Source organism: Marmota monax, unplaced genomic scaffold (genome assembly GCF_021218885.2).
Source record: "Marmota monax isolate L192 unplaced genomic scaffold, Marmota_monax_Labrador192_F-V1.1 WCK01_AAM20220418_F8-fsc00001, whole genome shotgun sequence".
Classification (NCBI taxonomy): Eukaryota; Metazoa; Chordata; class Mammalia; order Rodentia; family Sciuridae; genus Marmota; species Marmota monax.
The window spans coordinates 46,273,161-46,294,408 of NW_026693777.1; the positions used below are offsets into that span (position 1 = coordinate 46,273,161).

Sequence of the window (21,248 nt, forward strand, 5' to 3'; positions counted from 1 at the left end):
GAATATCTAAAAGCTCTAGTTTGTCTTTTTGATGGTTTCTATGATAACTTTTCAGAGTAGTATGTAGTCAGTTATTTGTATATAGGTTGCTTATAGGTTGGAAACTGGACAGTGTTACTATTTTTGAATTTATTCAAAATTTATTTGTTGGTCTTTTAACAAGTATTCATGTTTTTACACATATATAAATATATAGTTTGCATACATTGACTTCCTTGTTTTTTTTTTTTTTAATACCGGGGATTGAACTCAGAGGCACTCCACCACTGAGCCATATTCCCCAGCCTATTTATTATTTTTGTATTTTGAGAGAGGGTCTCACTAAGTTGCCCATGCTGATCCTCCAGCTTGTGATTCTCCTGCCTCAACCTTCCAAATTGCTGGGATTGCAGGTATGCACCACCATACCTGGCAAAGCCTATTGACTTTTAAACTCTTAACTACAAATTATTTTCCATGAAGCATAAATCAATGCATATACCATTTTTTTAAATTTATTTTTTAGTTGTTGAGGGACCTTTATTTTATTTTATTTTAAAGAGAGAGAGAGAGAGGTAGAGAGAGAGAGAATTTTAATATTTATTTTTTAGTATTTGGCGGACACAACGTCTTTGTTTGTATGTGGTGCTGAGGATCGAACCCGGGCCGCACGCATGCCAGGCGAGCGCACTACCGCTTGAGCCACATCCCCAGCCCGAGGGACCTTTATTTTATTCATTTATTTATATGTGGTGCTGAGAATCCCAGTGCCTCACACATGCAAGGCAGTTGTTCTACCACCGAGCCACAACCCCAGCCCTGTACATACTATTTTTTAATTACTTTAATTAAAATTATTTCTTGTGGGCTGGAGTTGTGGCTCAGTGGTAAAGTCCCTGCCTAGCATGCATGAGCACTGGGTTCAACTCTCAGCATGCATATAAATAAATAAATTAACTGATTAATTAAAGGCTCATCAACAACTAAAAAAAATTAAAAATAAAATTAAAAAAATGAAATTATTTCTTGAATGCCTTTTATCAAATAGTTATATACTTGTCATTGTGTGTGCACTGGGGATTGAACTCAGGGCCTCCAGCATGCTAGGCAAGTGCTGTACTACAGAACTACATCCCGGCCCTTTTTACTTTATTTTGAGAGTCTGGCCTTGAACTTGTGTTCCTCTTGCCTCAACCTAGTAGATGTGATCACAGGCATGCGACATACACACATACACACACATATACACAAATACATTTACATTTATTAAGTTGTACTTAAGCAATAAGAATAGTTAATTTAGTTCTACTTTGATTCTCTCTTTTTGTAATACTGGGGATTAAACCCAGGGGCATTCTACCAATGAGCTAAATCCCCAGCCCTTTTTGTTTTTTAGTTTTGAGACAGGGTCTTGCTAAGTTTCTGAGGCTGGCTTTCAACTTGGAATCCTTCTGCCTCAGCCTTCTAAGTAGCTGGAGTTACAATGTACAGTAGGCTCTACTTTACTTTCTTACTGATTATTTAGATTTCTTTGTATTTTCTCATTTTAGTTGATTGTGACTATCTTTTTTTCTTTTAATTATTTCCTGTTTCACCTATTTTGAGTATACCTTTAAAAGTATAGTACTAAGAATGAACTTACTGGATCAAAGCATTTAATTAGCTTCTTAGTTCCTGTTTTATATTGCAGATTGTTATTTTTTAATATATATTATTTATTTATTTATATGCAGTGCTGAGAATTGAACCCAGTGCCTCACGCGTGCTAGGCAAATGAGTCACAACACCAGCTTCTGTCAGATTATTTTTTTAGAACATTTTATAGTGTCACTGGAGATACTTATCTGTTTTCCTGTGGCCTGGCCTGACCACGTTGATATTTTTAATCTCTTTTATAAGGTATTTAGAATTTAATGAAGCCTGGTATAGTGGCATACATCTATGATCCTAGGTACCTGTTGGCTGACAGTGGATCTCTAGAGCCTAGTAGCTCAAGGAAAACCTGGGCAACATGGTGAGACATTGTTGGGAAAAAAACAGAATATAATGATTTTCTTTTTTTTAAGTATATATATTTTTTCTTTTAGTTGTACACGGACACAATATCTTTATTTTATTTAATTGTTTTTATGTGGTATTGAGGATCAAACCCAGTGCCTCATACATGCTAGGCAAGCACTCTATCACTGAGCTACAGCTCTGGCCCCATGATTTTCTTAATGATATTTTAGTAGGCATATCCTTTCTGGTGTAGCCTGCTTTTTTGATTATTTCATTTTTATTTTATTTGGGGATTTTTGTTTGTCTTTTCTATTTGTTTTGAGATAGTGTCATGCTTTTTTGCCCAGACTGGCTTTGAACTCTTAGATTTAAGTGATTCTTCCACCTCAGCTTCCTGAATAGTAGCTAGGGTTATAGATGTATGTCTTCAGGCCTAGCTGGCATGTTTTTGTTTTGCTTTGTTTCTGTTGCTGGGGTTTGCCGGACCTCACATGTGCTATAGCCCTAGTTGGCTTGTATTTTTATGTGAGGAGTTTTCTTGGGATTATTTCCTGGTATATAATGTGTATATCAGATTTGACCACTTAACCTGAGAACTTTGTAGATTAGTCCTGTATATTTGTATGAAATATTTTTAAATAATTAAGACACTAATTTAAAAAAATATATTTTTTTAGTTGTGGATGGACACAATACTTTTATTTATTTTATTTCTTTTATGTGGTGCTGAGGATTGAACCCAGTGCCTCACACTGCTAGGCAAGTGCTCTACCACTGAGCCACAACACCAGCCCAGGATACTAATTCTTATATATTGCTTTAATAACATTTTTCTTCTTTGCAATTTTTCTGACATGAGACTTATTTTTATGCTTTACATGTAAAAGGTTCCCCCACTCCCCGTATTGGGGATGGAAGCTAGATAAATGTTCTACCGCTTGGCTATATCCCCAGCCTTTTTGAGACAGTTATACCCCACTGTACATACTGTCCTTGAAATTTTGATCCCCCTCTTGCTTCAGACACCCCAACAGCTAGGATTACAGTTGTGTATTGTCACTCCTGGCAAGTGTTTTTTTTTTTTTTTTAAGTATTTTTTTTTAAAGAGGGAGAGAGAATTTTTTTAATATTTATTTTTCAGTTCTCAGCGGACACAACATCTTTGTTTGTATGTGGTGCTGAGGATCGAACCCGGGCCGCACGCATGCCAGGCGATCGCGCTACGGCTTGAGCCACATCCCCAGCCCAAGTGTTTTTTTTTTTTTAATTAAAAATAACTTTTGTTGTGGTAATAAAATGTACTAAAGTAGGGCTGGGGATATGGCTCAAGTAGTGGTGTGCTCTCCTGGCATGCGTGAGGCACTGGGTTCAATCCTCAGCACCACATAAAAATAAAATAAAGATATTGTGTCCACCTAAAGCTAAAAAATATTTTTTAAAAAATTTACTAAAGTATACATTTCAGTGGCATGTGATGCATTCACAGTGTTGTACAATCATTATCATCACTCTCTAGTTCCAAAACATTTTTATCACCCCAAAAGAAAACCCATACCTATTAAATAGTCATTCCCTGGTCTCTCATGCCCACAGTCCCTGGCAGCTATTAATCTGCTTTCTGTCTCTATGGATTCATGTATTGTGGATTGTTATTTATAGAAATCATAAAATAGGTGGCCTTTAGTGTCTGGCTTCTTTTACTTAGCATAATGTCTTCAAGTTGCATCCATGGTTGTTTGGCATGTGTCAGTGCTTTGTTCCTTTTTTTATGACTGGATAATATTCCATTGTATGTGTACATTTTGCTTATCTATTAATCTGTTGATGGACATTTGGATTGTTTCTACTTTCCTGCTATTAAGAGTAGTACTTTCTGGGGCTGGGGATATGGCTCAAGCAGTAGCACGCTAACCTGGCATGCGTGCGGCCCAGGTTCGATCCTCAGCACCACATACAAACAAAGATGTTGTGTCCTCCGAAAACTAAAAAAAATAATAATAAAAAATATTTTTTTTAAAAAAAGAGTAGCACTTTCATCATGGTGTGCATATATCCTTGCTTCTGTGCAGTGCTGTATGTGTGTGCACATGTAAGGGACCTGATACACAGAAAACAGCGTTTGGCAGTGTTGAAGTGGCTTTTAATAACCATTTGTTTTGTTGGACATATGTCTTTTTTAAAAAAACTGATACTTAATCATGCCATACTTGGTTGATTGTTTTGAGTCTTAAATGTTTTCTATTATTGATTTAGACTGTCACAATTCTGTATCATTACTTACTTAAGAAAGATTCACTTATACTTCTGAAAGATGTGTTTTCTTTCAGAAGATTTTCCTTTGAAACAAATGTGTGAAATTGAAAATATATCCCAGTTATAAATTAATAAATGTGGAAATAGCATTGTTTCTAAAACAATTTCAAGTACATAAAACCTTCAGGACTTTTAAAGCGTGTTTGTATTTATTTTAGTAAGAATTTATTTTTATCAGTACATGTTGAATTCTGTTTTTTAATTAAACACAAAGCTTGGATTTGAGAAAGAGGGGGGAGACTAGCTGGAGTTCCCAGAGTGTGTTGCTATTTTTAATTAACAAAGGGGAAAATGTATATAAACAGATATAAAAGTTACCACAAATTCTATGAACTTAAATCTGTTACTCATTGTTTTAAAACTTTCTCTTTTAGAATTTCCATACTGCATGCTAAAGCAGTAAAATGGCTTTTAAAGATGTATATTAGACCAATGTCCATTTGTTTAAAAGTACCAAGTGAAAATATTTATTCCATGCATTGGAAGAAAGCAAACTTGTTTACCTGGGGCTGGGGTTGTGACTCAGCGGTAGAGCACTTACCTAGTACATATGAGGCACTGGGTTTCATCCTTAGCACCACATAAAAATAAATAAAAAAATAGAGGAATGGTGTCCATCTACAACTTAAAAAAAAATCATTTATCTATTGATGTTACCTCTTTATCTAGAGCTTTTAGATGTAATAAAAGAAAAGCCTTCAGTTAAAAAAGAATAGTACTACTATGAAGATACCCATACAAGTTTTTATTGACACCTGTTTTTAATGCTTTGGGGTTTGTACCTAGATGTAGAATTGCTGAGTCATATGGTAATTCTTAGTTTAGCTTTTTGAGGAATTGCCAAATTATTTTCTACAATAGCTGTACAATTTTACATTCCTACCAGCAATATACAAGAATTATAGTTTCTCCACATCCTCTCCGACACTTAATATTTTCTTTCCCTCTTTCCCTTCATCTCTCCTCACTCCTGTTTTCCTGTCTTTCTTTCTATTGCCATCCTAGTGGATGTGAAATGGTAACTCATTTTGGTTTTGGGTTTTTTTTTTTTTTTTTTTTTTTTGCTTATTTTGGGGTGCTGGGGACTGAACTCAGGGCCCAGAGCAATTTAGGTGAGCTAATTGTGGTTTTGATTTACATAGCCATAGTGATTAATGATGTTGAATATCTTTTTTAATATATATTTTTTTTAGCTGTAGATGGACACAATACCTTTATTTATTTTTATGTGGTGCTGAGAATCAACCCCATTGCCTCACATGTCCTAGGCAAGAACTTTACCACTGAGCCACAACCCCAGTCCTGATGTTGAATAACTTTTCAGGGACTTCTTTGCCATTTGTTTTAGAGAAATGTCTGTTGTCATTTGCCCTTTTTTAAAATTGGATTGTTTAGCTGGGCATTGTGGCATACGCCTGTAATCCCAGTTGCTCAGGAGGGTGAGGCAGAAGGATCACAGGTTTTAAGCCAGCTTCAGCAACTTGGCAAGGTTATAAGCAACCTAATGATGCCCTGTCTCAAACAAAAACGGGGGCGGGGGGCTAGGAGTGTGGCTTAGTGGTTATCCACACTTGGTATTGTTATAGTTAAAGCTTTGTCCCAGGGTTTCATAAACTGACTTCCAGACCACTCACATATAATCGAATCAAGCCTTTATTGAAGCACACCGGTGGCGGCTGACCAGAACATAAAGCTGTTCCCCTGATCAGCCCCGAACAATTGCAAGGGCACTCCTTATAAGCCTGAAAACCGCAAAAGGGATGTTCAGGGGGTCTAGCCAATGCAAGCAAGCCAGGTTACAGAAGCGGGACAGTGCAGTCAAGCGGAGGGAAGCCTAACCAATCACAGTTAGCCCAGTCACCCCAGTTACAGAAACAGAGCCCCGTTACCCTAGTTACAGAAACAATACCCCATTAGGTAGTTTTGTGTTCTTAAAGGTTTCTATAGCAAAAGGAAAAGAACATCTTGCTCCAGTCATGACTCTTCTACTTGGCATGGTTGTTTTACAGGATGAAGTCATAAAACAAAATGGAGTCACATTTGCTCCTACTATCACAGTATCAATCCCTGGTACCAATAAAATAAAATAAAATTGGATTGTTTGTCTTTATTGTTGAGCTGTAAGAATTCTTTATATACCTTGGATACTACACTTTCATTACATACATTGTTCACAGACATATTTGTCCATTTTGTGAGTTGCCATTTCACTTTCTTGATAGTATCCTTCAATGCACAAAAGTTTTTAATTTTGATGATGTCTCATTTAATTAATCTATTTCTTCTTTTGTTATTCATGGTTGGGGATATCATATCTAAGAGACTTCTGCCAAAATACTGTCATGAAGGTTCCTCCCCCCACTTTGTTTTCTTCTAAGAATTTTAGAGATTTAGCTCTTTATAGTTAATCTTTGATCGATTTTAAATTAGTTTTTGTATATGGTGGGATTTTTTTCAGGTTTGTTTCTTTTGAGGGGATACTGTGGAATCTATCCTTTTTGGTTTTTATTTTGAGACAGGCTCTCTTGCTAAGTTGCTGAAGCTGGCCTCAAATTTGTGATCTTCCTGCCTCAGACTCCCTAGTTTCTGGGATTACAGGTGTGCACCACCACACCTAGCTAGGTTATCTTTAATTTCTTTCAGCAATATTTTATAGTTTTCAGAGTACAATTCTTGGATTGTCTTGATTAAATTTATTCCTAAACTTTTTATTATTTTTTTGAATGTATAATTTTTTAGTTATTGATGGACCTTTATTTTTATTTATTTACCTATATATATATGTAGTTTTGAGGATTGAATCCAGGGTTTCACACATACCAGGAAAGCACTCAGTTACCACAACCTCAAATCCCATTTTCATTTTTGTTGTTATTATAAATCAAATTGTTTTCATAATTTCTTTTTATATTATACATTGTTAGCACACAAGAATTGGACTGATTTTTATATATCTATCTTATATATTGATGCAAAAGCTTTATATCTGTTGATAGTTAGACATGTCATCTTGGGCTACAGTTGTAGGTCAGTGGCAGAGCACTTGCCTAGCATGTGTGAGGCACCACATAAGAATAAAAATAAGTAAAATAAAGGTATTAAAAATTATAAAAGAATAAAAAGAAAAAATATAAAAGAAAAAAACATTATTCTGGATTCTTCCAATAGTATTTTTTTTATAGGCACAAATATCCTATAAATTTTTTTTAATGGCTTTTTTCTAATTGATTATTTGACCTGCTTGGAATTCATAATGATCTAAATTAACTTTCTCTATACTAATACTTTTTTATTTCAGGATTCTTATTAATTTGTTATTTTCCCTTTGGGGGATATTAATTCTGTTTTATTTTATAAAAATTAAATTATTTTACTTTAAGATTTTAACTTATCTCCAGAATGTACATTTTTTATGATTCTTGTTTTTATCTTCAGCCTATGGGTTTGTTGTTTTTTTTTTTAAGAGAGAGAGAGAGAGAGAATTTTTTTTAATATTTATTTTTTAGTTTTCGGTGGACACAACATCTTTATTTTATTTTTATGTGGTGCTGAGGATCGAATCCAACGCCCTGCGCATGCCAGGCGAGTGTGCTACCGCTTGAGCCACATCCCCAGCCTGAGCATATGGTTTTTTTGTTTTTGCTCTTGTATCAGGGATTGAACCCAGGGGTATTCAACCACTGGGCCACATCCCCAGCCTGTTATTTATTTATTCTTTAAATTTTGAGACAGGATCTTGTTAAGTTGCTTGAGGCCTCACTAAGTTGCTAAGGCTAACTTTCAACTTGTGATCCTCCTACCTCAGCTTCCTAGCCATTGAAATTACAGGCATGGGCCAGTGTGCTCGGCTATCTTCAGCATATGGTTTTGAAAACTACTGTTTTATACTGATTTAAACTTACCTTAAAGTTTAAGAAAGCTATTTTTTTCTATTTTCTTAAAAAAAAAATTCACTTTCAGTTTATTTATTTTTGTTGTTGTTTTTCCCTTTTTCTTTTTGGAACTTGCATCCAGAGTCTCCTATATGCTAGGCAAGTGCTCTACCAGAGCTCTAACCCTGATCTGATTTATTAAGTTCTAAAACTAGTTTTCAGAAAACTTAATTTGTATTTAATTAAATCTGTTTTCTATTCATTAAATGTGTTTACTATAACCTAAGTACTATTTACTGTCTTTGTTCTTTGCATTTTAGACTCTATTTATTCATACGTCTTTTGGTTCACTGTGTTGTGTAGTTTTCTCTGAATAAATATCTGATCTTCCAAGTTCAATTATGTATAATTATTTTTTTTTCTTCATTGTTTTCAAATGAGATTTTTTAATCTTGTTTTTCCCCACATGCCTTCAATGAATTTTTAACTAACTTATTTAATTTTCTTATTTTGCATTTTATATTTTTATTGGTGCACTATAATTATACATAACAGAGGGATTTGTTGTTAAATATTCATAATACACATGATGTAACAATGTAATTTGGCCATTATAATTTCCCAGTGATTCCCTTTCCTTCTCCTCCTCCTTCTCCTATCCCTTTCCTCTACACTACTAGTCTCTCTTCTATTTTTATGAGACCACCTGCTCCCCACTTTCTTTTTCTTTTTTTTTTTTTGTACTGAGGATTGAACTCAGGGACACTCAACCACTGAGCCACATCCCCAGCCCTGTTTTGCATTTTGTTTGGAGACAGGGTCTCACTGAGTGGTTTAGCACCTTGCTGTTATTGACGCTGGCTTTGAACTCATGATTCTCCTGCCTCAGCCTCCCAAGCCGCTGGGATTATAGGCGTGAGCCACTACATCCACTTTTTCTTCCTCTGTAGCTTCCACATATGAGATAAAACACATGATTCTTGCCTGTCTGAGTTTGGTTTATTTCATTTAACATAATATTCTCTAGTTCTATACATTTTCCTACAAATGACATAATTTCATTCATCTTTATGGGTGAATAAAGGTCTACATTTTCTTTATCCATTCATTAATTGATGGACACTTAGGCTGGTTCCCTAGTTTGGCTATTGGGAATTGTGCTGTTATAAACTGGGTATGCATGTATCACTATCGTATGCTGGAAGATAAATACCAAGGAGTGGTGTAACTGGGTCATATGGTGTTTCCATTGCTAGTCTTTTGAGGAACCTCTGTACTGATTTCTATAGTGATTGTTTTAATTTACAGTCCCTCTAACATTATAGTGTTCTTTTTCTTCCTCACACTCTTTCCATTATTTATTATTATTTGTATTCTTGATGACTGTCATTCTAGATGGAGTAAGATGAAATCTCAGTGTAGTTTTGATTTGCATTTCCCCTAATTGCTAAAGATGTTGAATTTTTCATATATTTGTGGGCCATTTGTGTTCTTTTGAGAAGTTATATTTAGTTGAATTGCCTATACATTAATTAGGTTATTTGGGGTTTTGGTGATAATTTTTTCAGTTTTTTTTTTTAAATTTTAGATATTAATCCTTTGTCAGAAGAGTAACTAACAAAGATTTTCCTCCCATTGTGTAGATTGTTTCTTCACATTCTTGTTTCCTTTGTTGTGTAGAAGCTTTTTAATTTGATACCATTCCATTTATTAATTCTAGGTATTATTTTCCAAGCTTCAGGGGTCCTGTTGAGAAAGTCATTGCCTATGCCTATATGCTGCATTTTCTTCTAAGAGTTATATAATTTCTGATCTGTTCCTAGGTCTTTGATCCATTTTGAGTTGGCTTTTGTACAAGGTGAGAGATAAGGATCTAGTCTTATTCTTCTACATATGGATAACGAGTTTTCCTAGCATTATTTATTTAAAAGGGTGTCTTTTGTCTAACTTGTTTTGGATCATATGACTGTATCTATGTGAGGTTGTCTCTATCTTCTATTCTGTTTCACTGCTTTATGTGTCTGTTTTTATGCCAGTACCATGAAGATTTTGTTACTGTATCTCTGTAACTTGAAGTCAGGTATTGTGATGCCTCGAGCATTGCTTTTTAGGCTTAGAATTGCTTTTGTTCTTCTATATAAATTGTAGGATTTTTTTTCTAGTTCTGTGAACAATGTCATTTGATGGGGATTGAATCTGTTTCTTGCTTTTGGTAAGATATTAATCCTACCTATCCATGAATGGGAGATCTTTCCATCTTGTGTCTTCTTTGATTTCTTTCTCAATGTTATATAGTTTTCATTGTAGAGGTCTTTCACCTCCTTGGTCAGATTTATTCCTGAGTTTTTATTTTTGTTTTCATTGAGGCTATTGTGAATGGGATTGGTTTCCTGATTTTCTTTCTCAGCAGATTCATTATTGGTATATGGGAAAGCTATTGACTTTTGTATGCTAATTTTGTATCTTGTTACTGTGCTGAATTTTTTTGTTAATTCTAGCAGTATTCTTGTGAAGCTTTTTGGATCTTTTTGTTATAGAATCATATCATCTGCAAACAGTAATAGTTTGACTTGGGGCTGGGGATGTGGCTCAAGCGGTAGCGCGCTCGCCTGGCATGCGTGCGGCCCGGGTTCGATCCTCAGCACCACATACAACCAAAGATGTTGTGTCCGCCGAAAACTAAAATAAATAAATAAACATTAAAAAATTCTTTAAAAAAAAAAAAAAATAGTTTGACTTCTTTCTTTCCTAGTTTTATCCCTTTTATTTCCTTCTCTTGCCTTATTGCTCTGGCTGGGATTTCTAGTACTCTATTGAATAGTATTGGTGAGAGTGGACATCCTTGTCTTGTTCCACATTTTTTTAAAAAATTGGTGTTTTCGGGGCTGGGGCTGGGGGCTCAGCAATAGTGCACTTGGCTGGCATATGCGAGGCACTGGGTTCAATTTTCAGCACTGCATATAAATAAATAAAATAAAAATCTATCAACAACTAAAAAAATGTTTTAAAAAAATTGGTGTTTTCCCCCAATCATTACTATATTGGTCTTGGGCTTGTGGTACATAGTCTTTATGATGTTGATGTAAGTTCCTTCTGTCTCTAGTTTCTTCAGTTTTTATCATGAATGGGTGCTAAATTTTTCAAAGGCTTTCTTTCTCTGCATCAGTTGAGATGACTTGTGATTTTTTGACCTTAATTCTATCGATACAGTGAATTACATTTATTGATTTGCCTATGTTAAACTGAATTTCATTTTTATATTTTGTTTATCTAGATTTTTTTATTTTCTATTTTTTTTTTCTTTTTTTGTCTTTTCTTTTTTGAAACTGGGGATGGAACCCAAGGCTTCACAAATGCAAGGCAAGCACTTTGTCACTGAGCTGCATCCCAGCCCTTATTTATCTAGATTTTTATATTGGTACATAATAATAGTAGGTTTCGTTGTGGCATATTTGTACATGCATATAACATACTTTGGTCAATTTCATTCCCCAGTATCTCCCCTGTTCTCCTTCCCTCTCCCTCTGCCTGATTAGTCTACCCTGATTAGTCTATCCTTCTATTTTCATGAATCCCTCCCTGTCCCCTTTTTTCTTTTCCTTTTTAAAAAAAGTCTTTCTAGTTTCCACATATGAGGGAAAACATTTAATCCTTAACTTTCTGAGCCTGGCTTATTTTGCTTAACATGATGCTCTTCAGTTCCATCCATTATCCTACAAATGACAAAATTTCATTTTTTATAGCTGAATCAGACTCCAGTGTATATATATATCTACTACATTTTCTTTAGCCACTCATCTGTTGACAGGCACCTAGACTAGTTCCATAAGTTGACTATTTTGAAGTGCATTGCTATAAACATGGGTATGCATATATCTCTATATTATGCTGAGTGGTATCACTGGATCATATGATAGTTCCATTCCTTTGTGATTTCCATAGTGGCTGTAACAATTTACACTACCACCACCAAGATACGATTTCTCTCCTTGTTGCATGCTCACCAGCATTTATTATTATTTGTATTCTTGACAATTGCCATTCTAATTAGAGTGAGATAAAATTTCAGTGTAGTTTGATTTGCATTTCCCTGATGGCTAGAAATGTTGAAAATTTTTTCATGTAATTGTTGGCCGTTTGTATTATGTATTTGTTCATTAGCCCATTTATTGAATGGGTTATTTGTTTTTTTGTTTTGTTTTGGTAGTAATTTTTTTTTTTTTTTTTAGTTCTTTATATATTCTAGCTACTAATTCTTTGTGGAAGAGTACTGGCAAAAATTTTCACCCATTCTATGTGTTGTCTCTTAATGCTTTTGTTTCTTTTGCCGTGCAGAAGTTTTTTAGTTTGATGCCTTTTTATTTATTGATTCTTGGTTTTGTTTCCTGAGGTATAGGAATCTTGCTGAGAAAGTTATTGCCTACAACTGAATCTTGGAGTGTTGACTCTACATTGTCTTTTAGGAGTTGCATAGTTCCTGGTCTAATATCAAGGCCTTTGATCCATTTTGAGTTGACTTTTGTGCAGGGTGAAAATAAGGATCTATTTTAAATATGGATGTCCTGTTTTCCTCACATCATTTGTTAAAGAAGCTGTCTTTTTCAACAAAAATTTTTGGCACCTTTGTGAAGAATCAGATGACTGTATGTATGTAGATTTGCTTTATGTATTCTATTCTGTACTATTAGTCTGTGTGTCTATTTTTATGTCAAAGCAAAACTGTTTTGTTAATTTGGCTCTGGAGAATTATTTAAAGCTGATATTGCTATACTTCCAGCTTTACACTTTGCTCAGAATTGCTTTAGGTATTATGTGTCTTTGGTTCTTCCATTAAAATTTTTAAGATTGCTTTTCTTTTTATTTTTTTAATTTGTTCTTTTAGATATACATGCCAGGGGCTGGGGATGTGGCTCAAGCGGTAGCGTGCTTGCCTGGCATGCGCGGGGCTCTGGGTTCAATCCTCAACACCACCTAAAAATAAAATAAAATTAAAAAAAAGATATTGTGTCCATCTAAAACTAAAAAATAAATATTAAAAAAAGATACACATGACAGTAGAGTGTATTTTGACATTATATATACATGGAGTATAATTTTATTTTAATTCTAGTTCTGAGAGGAATATCATTGGTATTTTGATCTTTTGATGGGATTACATTGAAGCTGTAGATCACTTTTTTTTTTTTTTGGTACTAGGGATTGAACCAGGTGCTTTACCACTGAATCATTTCCCCATCCCTTTTTGTTCATTTTGTTTTTTGTTTTTTTTGGCTGGGGGAGTACCGAGGATTGAACTTGGGGGCACTCGACCACTGAGTCATATCCCCAGCTCTATTTTGTATTTTATTTAAAGATAGGCTCTCACCGAGTTGCTTAGTGCCTTGCTAAATTGCTGAAGCTGGCTTTGAACTTGTGATCCTCCTGTCTCAACTTCCCAAGCTGCCAGGATTATAGGTGTGCGCTACTATGCCCAGCTGTAGTTCTTTTTTGATATTAATTCTGGGGCTAAGGGGTGTGACTCAGTACTAGAGTGTTCCTGGGTTCAATCCTCAGTACTGCCAAAAAAAAAGCTATTGATTTTTGTATGTTGATTTGTATCTTGCTACTTTGCTGAATTTATCAGCTCTCAAAGTTTTCTGGTGGAGATTTTAGGATCTTCTAAATACAGGGTCATCATCTGCATACGGGACAATTCAGTATGATGTTGGCTATGGGTTTGTCATCTATAGCTTTTATAATGTTAAAGTAAGTTCCTACTATCCCTATTTTCTTCAGAGTTTTTATTATGAATTATTGTTGAATTTTGTCAAAGTTGTCTTCTTTATTTATTGAGAAGATAGCTTATGTGGTTTTTGTCCTAGATTCTGTTTAAGGGTATATTATATTCATTGATTTGGATATGTTGAACCATCCTTGTATCCCTGGAACAAAACCAAATTCACCATGATGTACCGTCTTCTTTTTATACTGGGGATTGAACCCAGGAACGCTTTACCACTTAACTACATCCTCAGCCACCACCTGCCCATGTTTTGTTTTGTTTTGAGACAGGGTCTAAATTGCTTAGAGCCTTGCTAAATTACTGAGGTTAGCCTCAAACTTGAGATCCTCCTGTTTCATCCTCCCAAGATGCTGGGATTACAGGTATGTGCCATTGTTCCTTGTCATACAGTGTTTTTAATGTGGTATTGCTTACCATTTGCTAGTGAAATTAAAAAAAAAATTTAGTTGTCAATGGACCTTTATTTTATTTATTTATATGTGGTGCTGAGAATCAAACCCAGTGACTCTTATATACTAGGGAAGCACTCTACCACAGAGTCACAACCTCATCCCACTAGTATCTCATTAAGCATTTTTACATCTGTATTTATCAAGGATATTAGCCTCTAGTTTTCTTTCCTTAAAGTGTCCTTTTCTGATTTTGTTACCAGGGTTATACTGACTTCATAGAATAAATTTGGAAGTGTTCCTCCCTGTTTCCTGAAATAATTTATGGAACATTGGCATAAGTGGTGGTGGTGTTGTCGGGTTATTTATTTATTTACTTTTTAATTGGGAATTGAACCCAGGAGCACTCTACCACTTAGCTACATCTCCAACCTTTATTATTTTTTTGTAATAGGGTATTACTAAGTTGCTGAGACTATCCTTGAATTTGCAATCCTTTGCCTCTGCCTCTCAGGTCTCTGGGGTTACAGGAACATGCCAATTTACCAACAGCATTAATGCTTTTTTTAAAGGTCTGGTAGAATTCAGCTGTGAATCCATCTGGTCCTGGTCTTTTCTTTTCTGGATGTCTTTTTATTACTACTTCAATCTCATTGCTTGTATTGGTCTATTTAGGTTTTTCTGTGTCCTTCGTGGTTTAATTTTGGCAGGTCATGTATGGCTTAAAATTTATCTATTTTTTTTTCTAGATTTTCCAGTTTATTGGAATATTTGTTTTCTAAACATTCCCTAATAAAAGTAGGCATGGTGGCTAATGCTTGTAATCCCAATAATTTGGGAGGCTGTTTAAGTTTGAGGCTAGATTCAGCAATTTGGTGAGACACCCTCTCAAAATAAAGTCATATACCACTGCCTATAATCCCAGTGGCTCGAGGGGCTGAAACAGGAGGATCATAAGTTCAAAGCCAGCCTCAGCACTTAGCAAGGCCCCAAACAACTAAGTGACCTATCTCTAAATAAAATATAAAACAGGGGCTGGGGATGTGGCTCAGTGTTAAGGATCCCTGTGTTTAATCCCCAGTATAAATAAATAAATAGGACTAAGGATGTAGCTCAGTGGTAAAGTGGTCCTGGGTTCAACACAGTATCAAAAAACAAAAACGAAAAACCAAAAAACCAACTCTTTCTTGATCCTTTTTATTGTTCTCAGAGTCGGTTTTGTTAATTTCAGCTTTGATCTTTATTATTTCTTTCCTTCTGCTGGTTTTGGAAATAGTTTGTTGTTGTTCCTTTTTTTAAAAAAATTTTTAGTTGTAGATGGACACAATACCTTTATTTAATTTATTTATTTTTATGTGGTGCTGAAGATCAAGCCCAGTGCCTCATATGTGTCAGGCAAGCACTCTACCACTGAGCCACAGTCCCAACCCCTTTTATATGTTCTTGAGATTCATAATTAAGTTATTTATTCAGGGTCTGATTTTTTTTTTTTTTATGTAGGCATTCTTATCTATAATCTTTCCTCTTAGAATTGCCTTCACTATGTCCCAGAGATTTTGGTATGTTGTAATTTTATCCTTGTTTGATTCTAAGAGCCTTTTAAAATTTCCCTTCTGATTTCTTTGATGACCCACTCATTATTCAAAAATATACTGTTCAGTCTGCATGTGTTTGTACAATTTCTGTAGTTTTACTTGCTGTTGATTTATAATTCCTCCATTATTATATGATAAAATGCAGGGAATTATTTCATCTCTTTGTATTTGCTAAGACTTGCTTTGTAGTCTCAAATATGATCTACTTCGGATAAAGTTCCATGAACAACTGAAAGTGTATTCAGCTGTCATTGGATGAAATATTTTGTAAATATCTATTAAGTCCACTTGATTTATAGTCTGAATTAATTCTGCAGTATCTTTGATGGTTTTATGTCTGGATGACCTATCAATGAGAGAGAGGTACTGAATTCACCTGTATTATTGTATTGGGGCCTAGCTAAGCCTTTATGTTGAGGAGTGTTTTTGTTGTTGTTGTTGTTGAATGTAGTTAGATGCACCAACATTTGAGGCATCCCTTTTTGTTTTATTTTGAGACAGGGTCTCACTAAGTTGCTGTGGCTGGCCTCAATCTTGCAATCCTTTTGTCTCAGCCTCCTTAGTGACTGGGATTACAGGTGTGCACTGCTACTCCTGGATAACTTTTTGAATTATTTTCTGGGATTTCATCCACTTCAAAAATCTGTAGATCAGTTATTGTGAGAGTATAAACTTTTGGAGGCATCTGTTAGCTTGTTTCTTCATGTTTTTAGAGATTCTATTTCTGTACTGTCATGGATTCTTGTTTTTCTGTTACATGAGAGAGTATTTTATTGAGCACTTTTCCCTTTGCAATCTATCCTAAACTGGGGATGTATCTTAACATCAAAACATCCAATCAGCATAATCAAGATTCAAAATTTATGGGCTAGGGTTATGGCCCAGTGGTTGAGCACCTGCCTCTCATGGGTGAGACACTAGGATCAATTCTCAGCACTGCATATAAATAAATAAAGATCCACCAACAACTAATTAAAAAAAAAAAAAGATTCAAAGTTTGCTTAACTACCAGTACTACTTTGAGAGGAGAGCGTTTAACTTCCAGTTATAGTTATAACTTAATAGCAAAGTATATAACAACCTGTATTTTAAAATCACTAATAATCTCTACAGTACTATTAACCAATAAGAAAAGTGGGTAAGAAATAATATAGATGAGGCTTAAAAGTTAAACATTAACAATAGTATACTTAGTACTGAATTGTATTGGAAAAGGGTCAGGGAGAGAAGGAAGACAGAAGAGAAAATGAGGAGAGAAGGAAGGATCAAAGAGAGCAGAAGGGAAAAGAGATGAGAAAGAAGAAAACAGGTATAGAGGCAAAAATCCAACTAATTGAAAAATATGTAAAGTTAGAATCTCGATAAAACAAATAATGAGGAAAGACAGTATAAAACATTGCACACAAAATAGCTAATACAACAACAATCTAGAATGATTCCATTTTCTCCTTGCTGAGGTTTTAAAAATGAAGACACTTCCTCCCAAGGATTCCATTTTGGAGTCCCCTAGCCATGAGAAGATTTGTGGGACGTATTTATTTTACTGTTTGTTCGTTCTTAGTTCTGACCCCAAACTGGCCAAACTTGTTAGGGAATTCTGGATGCTCATCTCCACCCACTCCTTGCCTACCAGCATGTATTGGGGTAGTTTATCCATTTCAAAGCAGAATTCACAGTCATTATGGTTGTGTATTTGTATGTGGGGATGAGAGTACAATCCTGGCCAGCCCTCTCATCTGGGGAACTTCTAGGTCAATCTGGATTATGCCTTAACCCTTGTTCAGAAAACCTCACTCCAAGTGCTGTGGGGGAGGTACATGGGAAGTGCCCAGGTCAAGTCAGCAGATTCTCCAGACACTTCTGAGTATGGGGGATACAGTGTAGTCCTTTGGGTAGCAGCTTTCCACCCAATGCTGATTTACCCAGTTCTAGTCCCTGGGGGCCTTGCTCCTTATCACATAGTTCAGACCACCAGTATTAAATGAAAATGCCCTTCCCTCTTCTCCACTGTGGAGACCTGTAGACTGTTAGCTTTGACTCCAGTTACTACCCGGAGATTTTCCTAAATCCATATTACAGTCTCACTCCTGAATCCGGATTGACGCATGGCTTGGGTGCCCATTACTCTAGAGAAAAGTAAAAGCATAAGTTGCTGTTGGGTCTTGGGTACACAAAAAAGAAAGTCAACTAAGAATAAGAGAAAAAAAAATTTAAAAATACAAAAGAAAAAAAAAAAGAAAACTGCAAGGATTTCTAATCTTCTGCTTAGACAGTCCAAAGAGTCTTAATTTGGCTCTGTTTTCCCACTTTCATTAAATCTTCTGGGAAGTATCAGGACTCTTTCCTATTCCAGCTCACTTCACAGAATTTTAGTATTTTTCCTACTCAGATTGTAAATTTTTTGGACAGTGGAGCTTGCTTTTCTTAAACTCACTGGGAAACTTTCTTTCAGTTGTTGGGGGAAGCTTGCCCTCTCACAGTGAGTCACCACCACTTGCTTGGCACTGCTACATTCTATTCCTTTTATTGATTCTCTATTTCAGAAACCAATATTTCTGGTTTTCACCTGAGTGCTAGCTCTGAGTTTCTTTCCCAAAACCTTTCTACCTCATCATTGCTGCCACAGAACTATAGTTTTGATTCAGTCTTGGAGAATAGCTTCTGTATAGTGGATTTCTCCAGTCTGCCATTTTCAGGTGTCATCTTTTTCATTTTATTTTCAAGTTGTATTATCATTATGATATAGATCATAATTCACTTTTGGTGTTTTTCATTTCTTTGTACTACTTGTTCATATAGCCAGTAAATTCTTTTTCACAGGATTTGTCAATATATACCATTTTGCAAACTGTAAGAACAACTGATACAATTATTTTCATAATATTTTAATTCAAATTACTCTCACCATCATTTTTAAAAATATTTTTTAAATTTTTTTAGTTGTAGTTGGACATAATACCTTTATTTTATTTATTTATATGTGGTGCTGAGGATCGAACCCAGAGCCTCGCATGTGCTAGGTATGAGCACTTTACTGCTGAGCCACAACCCCAGCCCCTCACCAGCATTTTTTTTTTTAAACTTTTTTTGTAGCTGTAGATAGACAGAATGCCTTTATTTTATTTGTTTATTTTTATGTGGTGCTGAGGATTGAACCCAGTGTCTCACACATGCTAGGCAAGCACTCTGCCACTGAGCTATAGTCCCAGTCTTCTCACCAGCATTTTTAGTAGTCTTTAAAATTTTATGTTCCAGTGCTTTCCCATGAAGCATAAAATTGACTGCTGATATTAAATCTATGTTCCCTTCCTTTAAAAGGTATTTATACAGACTGAATGTCTGTGGTACACACCTGTAATTCCAGCTACTTGGGAGACTGATGTAGGAGGACCACAAAGTTCAAGGCTAGCTTGGGCAACATAGGGAGGACTCTTTCTCAAAAAAAAAAAAAAAAAAAAAAAAAAGTTTTTTAAAGGGCTAGATCATAGGGTCCTGGGTTCAACACCAGGACTGCCTAAAACAAAAACAACAACAACAACAACAAAAAACACAAAGAATTCATGCCAAAGCATTTTAAGATTTAAATAAGAAAATATGTTAAATGCTCTTTTAGAGACTGTGGATCTATAATTTTTACTGTCATTCCTATTAATATGCAAGAATACAAAAACTGCTAGTAACTGTTCTGTTTATCCAGTCCTACTTTTGAGAGGGTAAATATTATTTAGCCATAACCAAAATTTATTTATTTAAATATCTTTTAGTTGTTGATGGACCTTATTTTATTTATTTGTATGTGGTGCTGAGAATCGAACCCAGTGCCTCACTCATACTAGGTAAGCTCTTTTCCACTGAGCTATAACCCCAGCCCCTAAAATTTATTTTTAAAAACAGGTTAGCCTTATAATTTTCTGTCCTTTGCCTTATAATTTCCTTTTTTTGCTTTTATCATTGTTAAATTTTATATCAATTATTTGCCTCAAAAATTCAATATAACAAAATTATTTGAAATGAACTTTTGATATAAAAAGAACACTAAGAGATATGTAATTCCCTGCAACTACTCAGAGAATAAGTCAGTGGGCCAGCAGCATCTGTATCTCCTGTGATTAGTAAAAAGATTTCAGGCCTTGCCTTGACTTTATTTACATGAACACTGAAATTTGAGACTGTAATACGAACCTCTCATTTTACAGTCAAGAGAATGAGATTGATTAGCTTGAGGTAAATCACAGAACAATGTTATCCGGGTCCCTTGTTTTCTAATTCACTGTTTGTTTTTCAGTAACAGTGATTTTTTTTTCCATTATAGGTGAACACAATACCTTTATTCTGTTTATTTATATGTGGTGCTAAGGATCGAACCCACGGCTTCACACATGCACCGCTGTGTCCAAACCCCAGCCCCTAATTCACTGTTTTTGTTAGTTGTGTCATACTACCTCTTCAATTCTTGAAAGTTTTGGGGAAAGTTAATATCTTGGCCTGGAGTGTGTAGTTCAGTGGTAAAGGGCTTGCCTAGCATGTGTGAGGCACTGGGTTTGTGATCCTCAGTAGCATATAAAAATAAATAGATAAAATAAAGGTATTGTGTCCATCTACAAATAAAAATTTAAAGAAGAAGAAAACATCTTAAGAGTTGATCAAGGGGGCTAGAGTTGTAGCTCAGTGGTAGAGTGCTTGCCTCGCACTCGTGAAGCCCTGGGTTCGATCCTCAGCACCACATAAAAATAAACAAATAAAAATAAAGATATTGTGTCCATCTACAACTAAAAAATTTTTTAAAAAAAGAGTTAATCAAGGACAGGGGCTTAGCTCTTTGGAACCTATAGCAGTATTAGAAAGGTATGAGGTTAGGCTAGACTCGAGGCAAGTATTAACTGAAACTTAGCAATATAAGAAGCATAACAATAAGAAACAATATTGAAAAATGTTAAATGAAGAGACTGTGATCTTGAGAAAAGATACTACGTTGAAAATGTCACAGGCAGAGCAGTGTTGTCATAATGACATGTTGAGGAATATGAAGTGGGAATGGGAAGAAAGGGTCTAATTATGAAGGAATCTCTTTTCCTATCCTACTTGACTGCTTTTGTATCATGGAGAACAGGATAAATATAATCTAAGTATATATTTTCATCTTATTTTTTTCTTTTGGAGTCTTAAAGATAATGCGGAAGAGATCAACAAATGCAAATGTTAGTAGAAATTTAAAGTTTATGACTTATAAAGGCACTTAGGTCTAAGTACAAAGTGACATGCAGTTAGAACCAGTTGACTATTTTTTTGAAAACAACATTAGATAGGGGTATGGCTT

At 35.1% G+C, this 21,248-nt stretch overlaps 1 protein-coding gene across 2 annotated transcripts in view; it reads left to right on the top strand.

Moving 5' to 3' along the window:
* Golm2 (golgi membrane protein 2) overlaps window positions 1-21,248 on the top strand; it is a 122,605-nt gene that overhangs the window by 79,237 nt on the left and 22,120 nt on the right. The gene's annotated exons all lie outside the window — the stretch shown is intronic.